We start from the raw sequence: 12,033 nt of genomic DNA on the forward strand, positions 1-12,033 counted from the left end.
AAAAAAATCAAGCCAGAGGCATTACACTACCTGACTTCAAATTATACTACACAACTGTAGTAACCCAAACAGCATAGTATACTGGTATAAAAACAGACACTCAGACCAATGTAACAGAATAGAGAACCCAGAAATCAACCCATAAACTTACAGCCAACTGATCTTTGACAAAAGCACCAAGAACACACATTAGAGAAAAGACTGCCTCTTCAATAAATGGTGCTGGGAAAACTGGACATCCATATGTAGAAGAATGAAACTAGACCCATACCTCTCACCATATGCCAAAATCAACTCAAAATGGATTAAAGACTTAAGTGTAAGAGCTGAAACTATAAAACTCCTAAAAGCAAACATGGGGGAAATACTTCAGGGAATAGGACTGGGCAAAGACTTCATTAACATGACCCCTAAAGCACAGACAACGAAAGGAATAATAAACAAATGGAATTATATCAAACTAAAAAGGTTTTGCATGCAAAAGAAACAAGAGAGCAAAAAGACAACCTTCAGAGCGGGAGAAAATATTTGCAAAAATCCAACAAAGGATTAATATCCAGAATATACAAGGAACTTGAACTTAACAGTAAAAAAAACCAAATAACCTGATTTAAAAATTGGCAATGGAGCTGAATAGGCATTTCTCAAAAGAAGATATACAAATGGTCCAAAGACACATGAAAAAATGCTCAACATCACTCAGCATCAGGGAAATGCAAATCAAAACAATACTGAGGTATCATCTCCCTCTAGTTAGACTGGCTATTATGAAAAAGACAGAGAATAACAAATTCTGGCAAGGATGCAGAGAAAGTAGAACTCTCCTGCACTGTTGGTGGGACTGTAATTGGTGCAGCCATTATGGAAAACAGTATGGAGTTTCCTTAAACAACTACAGATAGAACTGCCATCTGATCCAGCAATCCCACTGCTGGGTATATACCCAAAGGAATGGAAATGATCATATCAAAGGGATACCTATACCCCCATATTTATTGCAGCTCTATTTCTAATAGTCAAGAGTTGGAACCAACCTAAATGTCCATCGTCAGATGACTGGATAAGGAAAATGTGGTATATGTACCCAATGGAATATTATTCTGCCATAAAAAAGAATGTAATACTGTCATTTGTAGCAATATGGATGAAATTAGAGAAAATCATGTTAAGTGAAATAAGTCAGGTACAGAAAGACAGATACCACATGTCCTCACTCATAAGCAGGAGCTAAAAAAATAAATAAATTTAAAAAAAAAGAAAGAAAGAAAGATATAGCAATCACAATAATAAACTGAACTTTCAAAAGGATAGAGGTTACCAGAGGTGGGAAATGGGGGGGTGGGGGGGTATAAAGGAAGAATTGGTAAGGGACCACGAAAAATGATTACATTATATAATATTGAATATACTAATGTTGCTCACATGAAATGATATTCAACTCTGTACCCCAGAGACAGGTACAATCAAGTATGTTACAATAAAATAAAATAAATAAAATAAAATTAGCACCCCAAATTTTTTAAAATCATAAAAAAAATAGATTTTGCAGAATTGTTTTTCTTTTTGAAAGAGCAACTAAAAAAGCTCAATACTAGCAAAAGCCCAGTTTGAATGCTTCTTGACAATTATTTGAAAAAGTTGGTATGTCAAGGCAAATATTATATCCAAGAACAGGGTTATAACAATGTACTCAATATACCTTGCCAACCTTTGTATTTAAGACTGGGGCAACTAATAAACCATAAAAGAGAAAAGTGAAAAAGATTTAGAGAAAGTAGTGGTATGTGTGTACATAAACACATTTATTTATTTTTTAACTTAATATGTATGAACTAGACAATAACATGTTCTGGCAAGTAACTGCAAATGAAAAAAGCTCCATAAGTTCAGTTTTGAAATGAAAATTGACATAATACCTATTCTGTTACTTCAAAGATATATGATGGATTTAAAATTTATTTTTAGTTAAATTTATTTTAATTATCCCCAATTGTCTTTCGATAATTCCTCTCATAATTTACCACACAATGAGGTAAATCAAAAGTAAAAAGTAAAAATCTCTTTGCGATTACAACAGATCTGTGGATAAAGATATGAAGTTGAACAAGTTCCTGTGTGACAGCAGATAGCATGTTTAACATGGACAATGTTGTTCTATCTACACCTTTAAGGTTGACTTGCTGTACTTCAAAAAACTGGAAAGAATATTAGAAATCCATAAATACAAATACATATTTCTTTTATCTGAGGCTGCTCATCTTGACCAAAGGAACAAATTGTCTAGAGCACTGGTTAGCTGTGCCTTCCTTCCATAATCTGACTTCTTGATTTTTATCTCAGAAATATAAACTCATTCTCCAAACAGGAAGCGCTTTTCTTGGTACATTCAGAAGCAGGAAACTTTTTTTTTCCTTTTCTGATTGGATGAATAAGATGATATACACAGTAAACATCTGAATTTTTCTTTTCATTACTAGATAAGTAAACTTTTAAAAGGCCTAGTGTTTTGTATCTGTGCCCCTTATTCTTTCCTTAGCTTTTCCTCACTGGCCAAGGCTGACTCCTCGCCCTCTCACCACCTGCCCCCTCCGCTGTGCACACCGCGCATGCTCAGCACCAGGGAGCACGGCTGCTCACGGAGGCTGTGATGTGAAGAGTGCAAGGCCCAGTCTGCCTCACAGGGGCTGTTGCTGCCTGGTCTCTGGGTTCCCTTCCGGAAGGTCTTGTTCTGTTATTCCTGGCCTGCAACATCAGCTTCTTCCTCTCCACCGTCTCTGCCCATTAAGAATACAGACCTGCCTGTACCCCATTCATTAACATATTTTAATGCCCCAAATGAAACAAATCAAACAAAAAATCCCCCAGCCCTTTCTGGATCACATCTTCTAAGCAATAACCTATTCTCTCCCATCCCTCCAAGGGACAAAGACTTGTCTCCCCCTCCTCATTCTTAAGAACTGACAGTGACTCACTGAAGGCTCTTGCTCTGCACTGTTTGCCCAGCAGCCTCCTTGCCAGTCTCCCAGCATCTCTTACTGTTCTCTTTAATCTTTCCTTCTGCGCTGTTGTCACAGGACCTTTTATAAAATACAAGTCTGTTTATATCACTGTCCTGCTTATATTCTGCAATCATTCCCCATCTTTTCAAGAGAAAATCCAAACTCCTTAATATGGAATATAGTTTTTAATGATCAGACCAACTTAGCTTAGTTTCTTAAACCCACCTTTACCCTTCCTGCTATGGGTCAAATGTATCCCCCAAAACTTCATGTATTGGAAACTTAATCCCCACTGTAACAGCGGTAAGACAGTGGGAAATCCAATTATGGTATTTGAAAGTTGGGGCCTTTAAGAGGTCATTAGATTGTGAGGACTGTGATCCTTGTGAATGGACCGATACATTCATGGAGTAATGGGTGTGGTTCTGATGGCTTAATAAGGAGAGGTCAGCCCATTCTTGCCATGTGACACCCTGTATCACTGTCCAAGAAGGCCCTCAACAGATGTGTTCTGTGGACTGTGGACTTCTTAGCCTCCAAAACTGTAAGAAATAGACTTCATTTCTTCCTAAATTATCCAGTTTCAGGAATTCTGTTATAGGCAACAGAAACAAACTGATACACTCCCCTACACCCTACATGCTAAACTCCTGACGTCCTGGCTTCATCACTGCAATTGCGGTTCTCCCTGAACTGTCCTTGCTGCCCTGCATGTCCTTGCATGTGTTTTTTTTTTCTTTCCAGGAACACTCTTATCTCTATTTCTGTGCTCAATAAACTTCTCCTTATCCTACTAGCCTTAGTTCAAAAGTCTCCCTCTTTCAGAAACCTTCTGTGATCCTCATCTCCCCACATGGTTCTGCCCTTCTTCTGCCCCTGCAGAGCACCCTGTGAGTTGTTCACATTTCTCAAGAGGAGCACCTGAACGTTATTTATGATTTTATCACAAGACCATTTCACAGTGCCTGGTATATAACTGGCACTTAGTAAATGCATCTTTAAAGATAAATGCATCTTTAAAGATAATTATTAGATTTTTATTCACTTTTCTTTTGTCCCCCTGCCAAGTGTAGGACTTATGTCTCTTCAGTAAATGCCACATAAATAGATCGCAAGCAAGATTAATATTTGTTGAAGAAGCCAACACTATAACTACTTCCAAACTCTCCCTCCTCCAGGCTATCCTGCATGCTGATGGAAGACTATGAGTATTTTTCCTAAGGTACCAACCCCCTCCATGGTTCTTATCGCCCGCCCCTACTCAGCTCAAACCTTCACTGGCCTCCTATTATCTTTAAGATGAAGCTGAGCTTCTCCTACCTCAGTTCTTCTGCATTTGCTATAACCTCTGCCTGGAATGCTTTCCTTGATTCTTCACAGACTCTCTCCTCCTCTTCCTTTTCTTCATGTCTCAATCCAGGCCTCCTCTGACTGCTCAAACGATAATGATCTTTGAATCTATTACATTAACCTGTTGCAGCTTCTTAATACCCCTCATTTATTAGAGCTGAAATCCTCTTCCTCACAGGCTTTTTTCTATTGTGTCTCTCCACTGCCTTCCTTGCAATGTATTTACAAACCTTATGAAAGATTCACAAATACAGGGGCTTGACTGGTGTTGTTCACTGCTGCATCTCTTGTCTTAAAGTAGTTCCTGGAGCCAGAAGTTAACTGCCCAAACATTTGTTCAATGAATGAAAGGCTGAATGCAAAAATACTTCAGCCTGGCATTCAAGGTCCTTGATGACCTGGCTCATGCTACCTTTGCAGATATATCTCCAACTAATTCCAGTTTGCTAAAATACCAATTACTTTATAAAATACCAAATATTCCAAAATACCCATTATGTATCCTAGGGGCTATCTATGATACCCCTGTCTTCTTTCTCTTCCTATTTAAATTATCTTCATTTTTTTTAAAGATCTGGCTCAAATTCCATCTTATCTGTAAGGCAATCCAAAGGGGCTAGCTCCTTAACAATATTATCTATTTAATGTTTTAAACATCTTTCAATTCGCTAGATCTCTCTAACACTTGTAATAGAATACTTTTTATTTTAGAAATATATTATAATAAAAGACAAAAAATTATTAAAAGAAAAAATTCTATATGCTAGTTGTAAATAAGATTCAGGCCCTCCTTTACCTACTTTTAGAAAATTGCTTGTCTTTTTCTTAAAGTATAACAGAGAAGTTTGCTTTCCGGTATAATGTGCAACATAATGGTTAAAAAGCAACATTCAAAGACAGTTTGTGAGAGCTCGTTCTGGTGACAACTCTGATCTTCACTTTAAATTGCAGATAACATTTTCCACTGAACATACTTACCATGAAAAGGCACCTGAAAAGTAACTCTCTAACTGTGAGCTCAGCATAGTTCTATTGATTAAATAACTTGTCTCAATCCAGAAAACAAAATAATCAGGAATGCTTCTGTGATAAGAACTATTAATCAGAAAATTATCAAAATGTACAGCAAATTTTAAACATTTTTACTCATCTAGATCCTGCTGATCCCGGTGGTAGATACATACAGACACACCCACATATGTGGGCCTACACATCAGAGAGAATAATGCAATATGTATCATGTAAAAAAACCATGCCAACCTAGATATCAGCTTGGAGCCACTAGTGTCCTCTGCTGAATTCATGTCTTCCAAGCAGGGCTTTCTACGACTTAGCCGCAGGCTGACCTGAGGAATGTCATCCGATAGCTCTGGTTGTGGCACTCTGTGGACCTGAATGGATCCCTCACTCCTGGACTTTGGTATCTAGAAAATAAAATAAAATAAAGAAAAGGGGGAGAGAGAAAAAAAATAAACTTAAAAAGTTGTTCAAATTGAGTTATTAGAGAAAGATAATTTATTCCAATTTATTAATAATCTAATGTATGAGGATACTTCAAAAAGTCTATAGAGAGATTCACATTATCTTTTAATTCTATTTTTCCATGAACTTTTTCAAGTACCCTTGTGTTGATAACACCCCAAAAGAAAGAAAGACAGACCATAATAAAACGTTGAACTTTCAGAAGGAGAGAACAAACCTACAGTTACTAGAAGTGGGAAAGGGGGAGGGGAAGGAGTTTAGGGAGTAACTGGGTAAAGGACACAAAGAATAATTACAATTTGTAATGATGACCATGCTAATTAATAATATTGATTTGATCATCACATACTGTACACAAATACTGAGTCCACTCTGTACCCCACAAATATGTATAATCGTTTCAATTCAAAAAATAAATTTAAAAGAACACCCCAGAAAAATATCAAGCTAGACATGAAATTTAAAATACATGTAAAAATTATTATATAGCAAAGGGCACAGGGAAGAGGAGACACCAACATTTCCAAGGGGAATTTCAAACCATATATGGCCCGTACCCCTCTCTGAGATTCTGACACAACTCTTCCCCAGGCCCACCTCTCCTTAGAGGAATCATTCTATGTAATGAGAGATGATGGGAGCATATAAGACTAGCAACCTGTAGTGAAGGAAAGAAGAAATGGTTGTAAAAAGTCAGGAAAAAAAAAATGCTGGGAACCACTGAAATAAAGGATGTCAATGTTAGAAAGGTGTCCAGAAATATTTTCTATTAACCAGCAAAATACACATGAGTTTACTGATAGTTTCTATCGTAATCCTCTCTTGCAGGGACAAAGTATGGTCTAATAAATCTTTGGTTAAGGTAATAAATTGGAAAAACACAACCTTTTTAGTTTTCTTACATCTCTGGAAGCACAGGCAACACAAGTCCCAAATGAATACTGGGTGTATTGACTTCTCAGACCACATCTGAGGTTATGCACCCTCCAGTCCCAGAAACACCCTCACACTTCCTTATTTTAGATCAGAAAGAATGTAAATACAATCAGTATTCTTTTCCTAAAAAGTGTAAAAAACATAACATCAGAATTGCAGGAAAAATTCAAACCCTTGGATCAAGTGTATTTGTTACACTGGAAGCTTTTTCTTTTCTCTTTCTCATCTTCATCTCAGGCTTGTCCTTACACCGGGAATGTCATCTGTTCATTGCCACTTACCAACTACCTCAGACCAAACCAAATCCTAACTTCCTCTGAGGCTGGGATATCTCCATTGCCCATGGAATTTCTCCAACTAACCTCAGGTTTTAATGATCTTTCTCAACCTGAATCCCTATACACACGCCATCACACAGTCTACTGTTAATTACAGGCTGCTGGATACCTTAATTTTACTTGTCTCATGTTTCTAGGTCATATGGCCTCAACCATATGGTTGAAGATAAGCGATTGAAACCTCCCCCTCTTCTTATTTTTTTCCCTTCTTCTTTCTGACCCTTCTTGTTGTTGTTGCTGTTTTATTATTGTTTTTAAACATTTTTACCATATAGTCTAGCAAAGTTTTGGATACATTCATAAATACTTATTGTCAGACAACATATCATTCAACTACAAGATACTCCCAAGACACTAAGACTTCCAAGAGTCTGGTATAACAGACAATTAAAAAAGGTAATATGTGGACAATTATGAACATAAATATTTAATAAATTCGTGCCTCTTTGAGGAGTACATAAAAATAACATATGAATATAATTTAGCAGAGTTACATTTAGCATAGAACAAAGTGAACATTCAATGAAAGCTAGCTTTTACTATTTGGTTGTCTCATAAAATTTGCATGCATCTGGCGATTGCCAGTTAATTTTTCACCGCATTTCTCTGTAGAGTATTCACAAGCTCATGACAATCAAGGACAGAAAAAAAATTAAAGTTATGAACTTACAAAAACATTTCTATAGTCCATAGAAATATTTGTCAAAATTATTAATATTCAGATAAACAACAAGAGAACCTGAAATAATGCTATTGTATACTTCATAAAAGTGTTCCTTTGGCATGTGATTATTTTTCATAAGAGTAGACATGAAAAATCAATAAGAACACTGAAAAGCATTAAGATTTCTAACTATCTAAAAATCTCACTTTTAGACTTAGTTCTCTCTCGTTATTAAAGCAAACACAAGAGTAGTTGTTTGGCAACATTTCAGGGTGTTAAAATAAGGAGACAGAATTCTAGGTGATTTTGAGGTTCTAAATTCCATTAAGCAATTTATATAAGGGTAAAACATTCTGTGGTAAAAAGGTAATACAGTAGGCAGCTTATTTCATTCTGTCAGTTTACATTAAAATAGCTTTTATAATGCAAATCACTTAGAACTCAGATACTAGCAACCACATCAGCTACATTTTGTCTAAGTGTATTTTTATGATGATCTAATTTCAATAGAAATAAACAGACATGATTGTCATTAACCATAAACTTTAAAATATAAACTCATTATTTATATATCAAAATAGTACAAAGAACTAAGCTTGTGCATAGAATGTGAAAATACTACATGTAGTTTATGAGAGAACAGAATTAATAGGGAAAATAGTAGCTCAGTAACTCTCAGACTACTAAAACTATGAAATATATACACATATTTCAAAAGGAATGAAAGTTTTTAATCACAACTAATGACATCTTCTTGAAGATATACCTTGAAGACTACACGTTTTTACTATAGAAAGGATGACTATAGGAAAAATGAAAATGTGATAAAACTTTATTAATTTTAGTTTATGTGTATTAACTTTGAAGAAAAAGAAAATACCACTTTCTTCACTTCAGCTGGAGTTGAACTTTTTAGGAACACATGATTTTAGCTAAAATAAATTTATTCCCCTTTTTCCATTATAATGTAGGTAGAGGGGATAGTTTTATTTTTATGCTTTGGGTGTCCCTCTCAAATTCTATATAGTTAGTGTTGGGTACACTCTAACTAGGAGGTGGTGCTCAAGGTCCCTTTTCATCACTGAACCCCCTGAGGAGGAGCACGATACTAGTCAGCCAAGGCCAAAGACACAAGCAGTCATGTTACCACACTGTGGCCTTTAAAGCAACAGTTCTCATTGGAGCTCATTTTGTCTGCAGACATTTTTGGTTGTCACCATGGGGATGAGGGTGTGCAATACTGGAATCTAGTGAGCAGAGGCCAGGGACATGACTAAACGTTCTGCAATGCACAGGACAGCCTGCCACAGAAAAGAGAAAGTGTTATCTGGTCCAAAATCTCAGTTGTGCTAAAGTTGAGAATCCCCGTTTCAGAGGGAACAGTAGGAAGGACCATGTATTGAGGTGACATTTCTCTTTGCATACATCTCTTCTGGTTGCATCCTCCCTTTTTGCCATTGGCATGTTAAGACATAATAGGCCAAGACCATCTATGAATTTAACAGAAGTGGGCCAAGGAGGCCATTTAGGCCTTGTTAGGTAAAAGTCACTAATGGCTCCAGGAGGCTTAGCCAAGCACTTCTGGACAGAGACTTCAAATGGAGCCAAAAGCCTTACTAGGAAGACCCACCTGTAGCCTCCCTCTTAACACGTGGCTGCAGCAGGAAAATGGCTAAGGGTTTGGGATACTGATGGGGAGGCCTGCTTTCTCTTTCCACTGGAGATAAAACTGAAATCCTCTAGTTCACACCACATTTTGCTTCTTTATTTTGGTCATTTCTTCATTTATTTAGTCATTTAGTAACTTCAGTATTTGAAGGTGAAAACTATAAAACCCCCAACTATCTATGAAAAATACTCCCTCATAAGAATTCTGCCGTTTTCTGCCGTTGGCTATTTGAGATAAGGATCTAGGTATATGCTGTGTGATTTATGTGTACAATTAAAATACAAACAATTCCAGGAATCTTAAAAAGAGTACATTCCATGCATGTATTTGCAGGTATGGAGCAGTTCTAATTGTAGCAGTTCGAGCTACTTTAGTATTTATGATGCCATGGGAATAGGAACAAAAGAACGTCCTTTCAGAAAGTTGAATTAGAAAATATTCTCTTATATGCTGGAGCTGCAACTGTTATAAATAAACATTGATTGAGCACTTGCTCTGACAGGCAAGTTCCAAGAGATTTATATTAACTAACCCATTAATTCTCACAATAAACCTAAGAGGCAGGAATTATTATTACTACTATTTCAAAGAGCAGGAAACTTTGAAATGGTAGTGATAATAATTTTAAAAAGCACAGAGTTTGAATTATTTGTCCCAATGAGTGAGTGGCAGAGGTACAGTTAGAACCTAGATAGGCCTCAGCACCTGTGTTTAACCACTACTCTCTATATTTGGTTACATGTTAAATGTTAGAATTGCAAGGCGAAATGGAATTTTTATATGAAAGTCATACTACTTCTCATAATGCAACCCATTTTCTTTTTTTTTTTGGCATTAGTAGTTAGAATTCTCCTTTCTTTAAATTAATCTCTCTGGCACTTGCAGAATCATTCCAGGAATACAGCCTTAGGAAAAGATATGTTCATTATGTTTTTATTTATAATAGGATAAAAATGTAAGCATTCTAACTAGCTAAATTACTAGAAGAGGTAAATTATGGCACATTCATACGATGAAGTATATTATTCAGCTATTAAAATAGCTACAAAATTTTTAATGAGACCGTGAAATACTTTTGTTATATAGTATAGTATGAGCTCAGTTAGCAAATAAAAGTGCATAAGGAGTTAGATATGAGTATACACGGATATCAAAAGTTCATGGAAAAATAGAATTATAAGATTATATGCATATTTCCATAAACTTTTTGAAGTACCCTCATATACCTCTAATAAAACTAATATCATTATCATATTTAAAACACACATGAATTAATTTCAAAAGTTAAAAAAAAAATTCTGTCACAGTCAACGCTATAAATATTTTAAGATGGTCTCATCTCTAAAAATTGAACAAAGTGTACCAGCTAGCAGCCAAAAAATAAATAAATAAATAAAAAGAGATTTAAAAAATAAGTAAATAAATAAAAATTGAACAAGGGACCCTGCACCAGAAACACATTTCTGTGATACCAGGCACTGATTTACCCTGATAAATTGAAAATAAGAAAGACATAAAAATTCATGCTTCAAACTTAATTTTTATACACTGCCCTCATATAAATCTGTCATTGTGATGGTAAAACAGTAAGCCATAGGTACAGGCCCTCTGTTCCACTGGAGAGTGTAGAGTAGGAATGATCTACCCTTCAGGACTGAAACAAGGGAATTCAGGACGAATGAGCAGGAGGAATTCAGTTTATTGGACAGAGAAACCGGTCCCTCCGAAATTCATAGCTTCTTTTTCTTTGTAGGGGTGAAGGAGGTTTCTCTACCTATGATAAGTTTCTTCCCAGAAAAGTAATGTTCATGTAATCAGCTAAAGGAAAATTTATAATAATAATTTAGTAAGTTATTATGAGATAGTATTAATAATATATATTTTTTCAAGTTTAAGCATAATAAGACCAATGTTTTGGTGTTAGGTGTCACCCTAAGTACTGTTCACTGGCTGTGCTAGCATTTTAAAATTACAAAAAGTCTGACTGTGTTCTTTTCATGGACTCTATCTTCATCATCAGGTACTTTGAGAGGTTATTAGAACAGAAAGTTAAGGAGAATGAAACTAGATCCATACCTCTCGCCGTATACTAAAATCAACTCAAAATGGATTAAGGATTTAAATATACACCCTGAAACAATAAAACCTCTTAAAGAAAACATAGGAGAAACACTTCAGGAAATAGGACTGGGCACAGACTTCATGAATACGACCCCAAAAGCACGGGCAACCAAAGGAAAAATAAACAAATGGGATTATATCAAACTAAAAAGCTTCTGCACAGCAAAAGAAACAATTAAAAGAGTTAAAAGACAACCAACAGAGTGGGAGAAAATATTTGCAAAATATATATCTGACAAAGGATTAATATCCAGAATATATAAGGAACTCAAACACCTTTACAAGAAGAAAACAAGCAACCCAATTAAAAAATGGGCAAAAGAGCTAAGTAGGCATTTCTCTAAGGAAGATATCCAAATGGCCAACAGACATATGAAAAAATGCTCAACATCACTCAGCATCCGGGAAATGCAAATCAAAACCACATTGAGATACCATCTAACCCCAGTTAGGATGGCTAAAATCCAAAAGACT

Source organism: Cynocephalus volans, chromosome 9 (assembly GCF_027409185.1).
Source record: "Cynocephalus volans isolate mCynVol1 chromosome 9, mCynVol1.pri, whole genome shotgun sequence".
NCBI classification, from domain to species: Eukaryota; Metazoa; Chordata; class Mammalia; order Dermoptera; family Cynocephalidae; genus Cynocephalus; species Cynocephalus volans.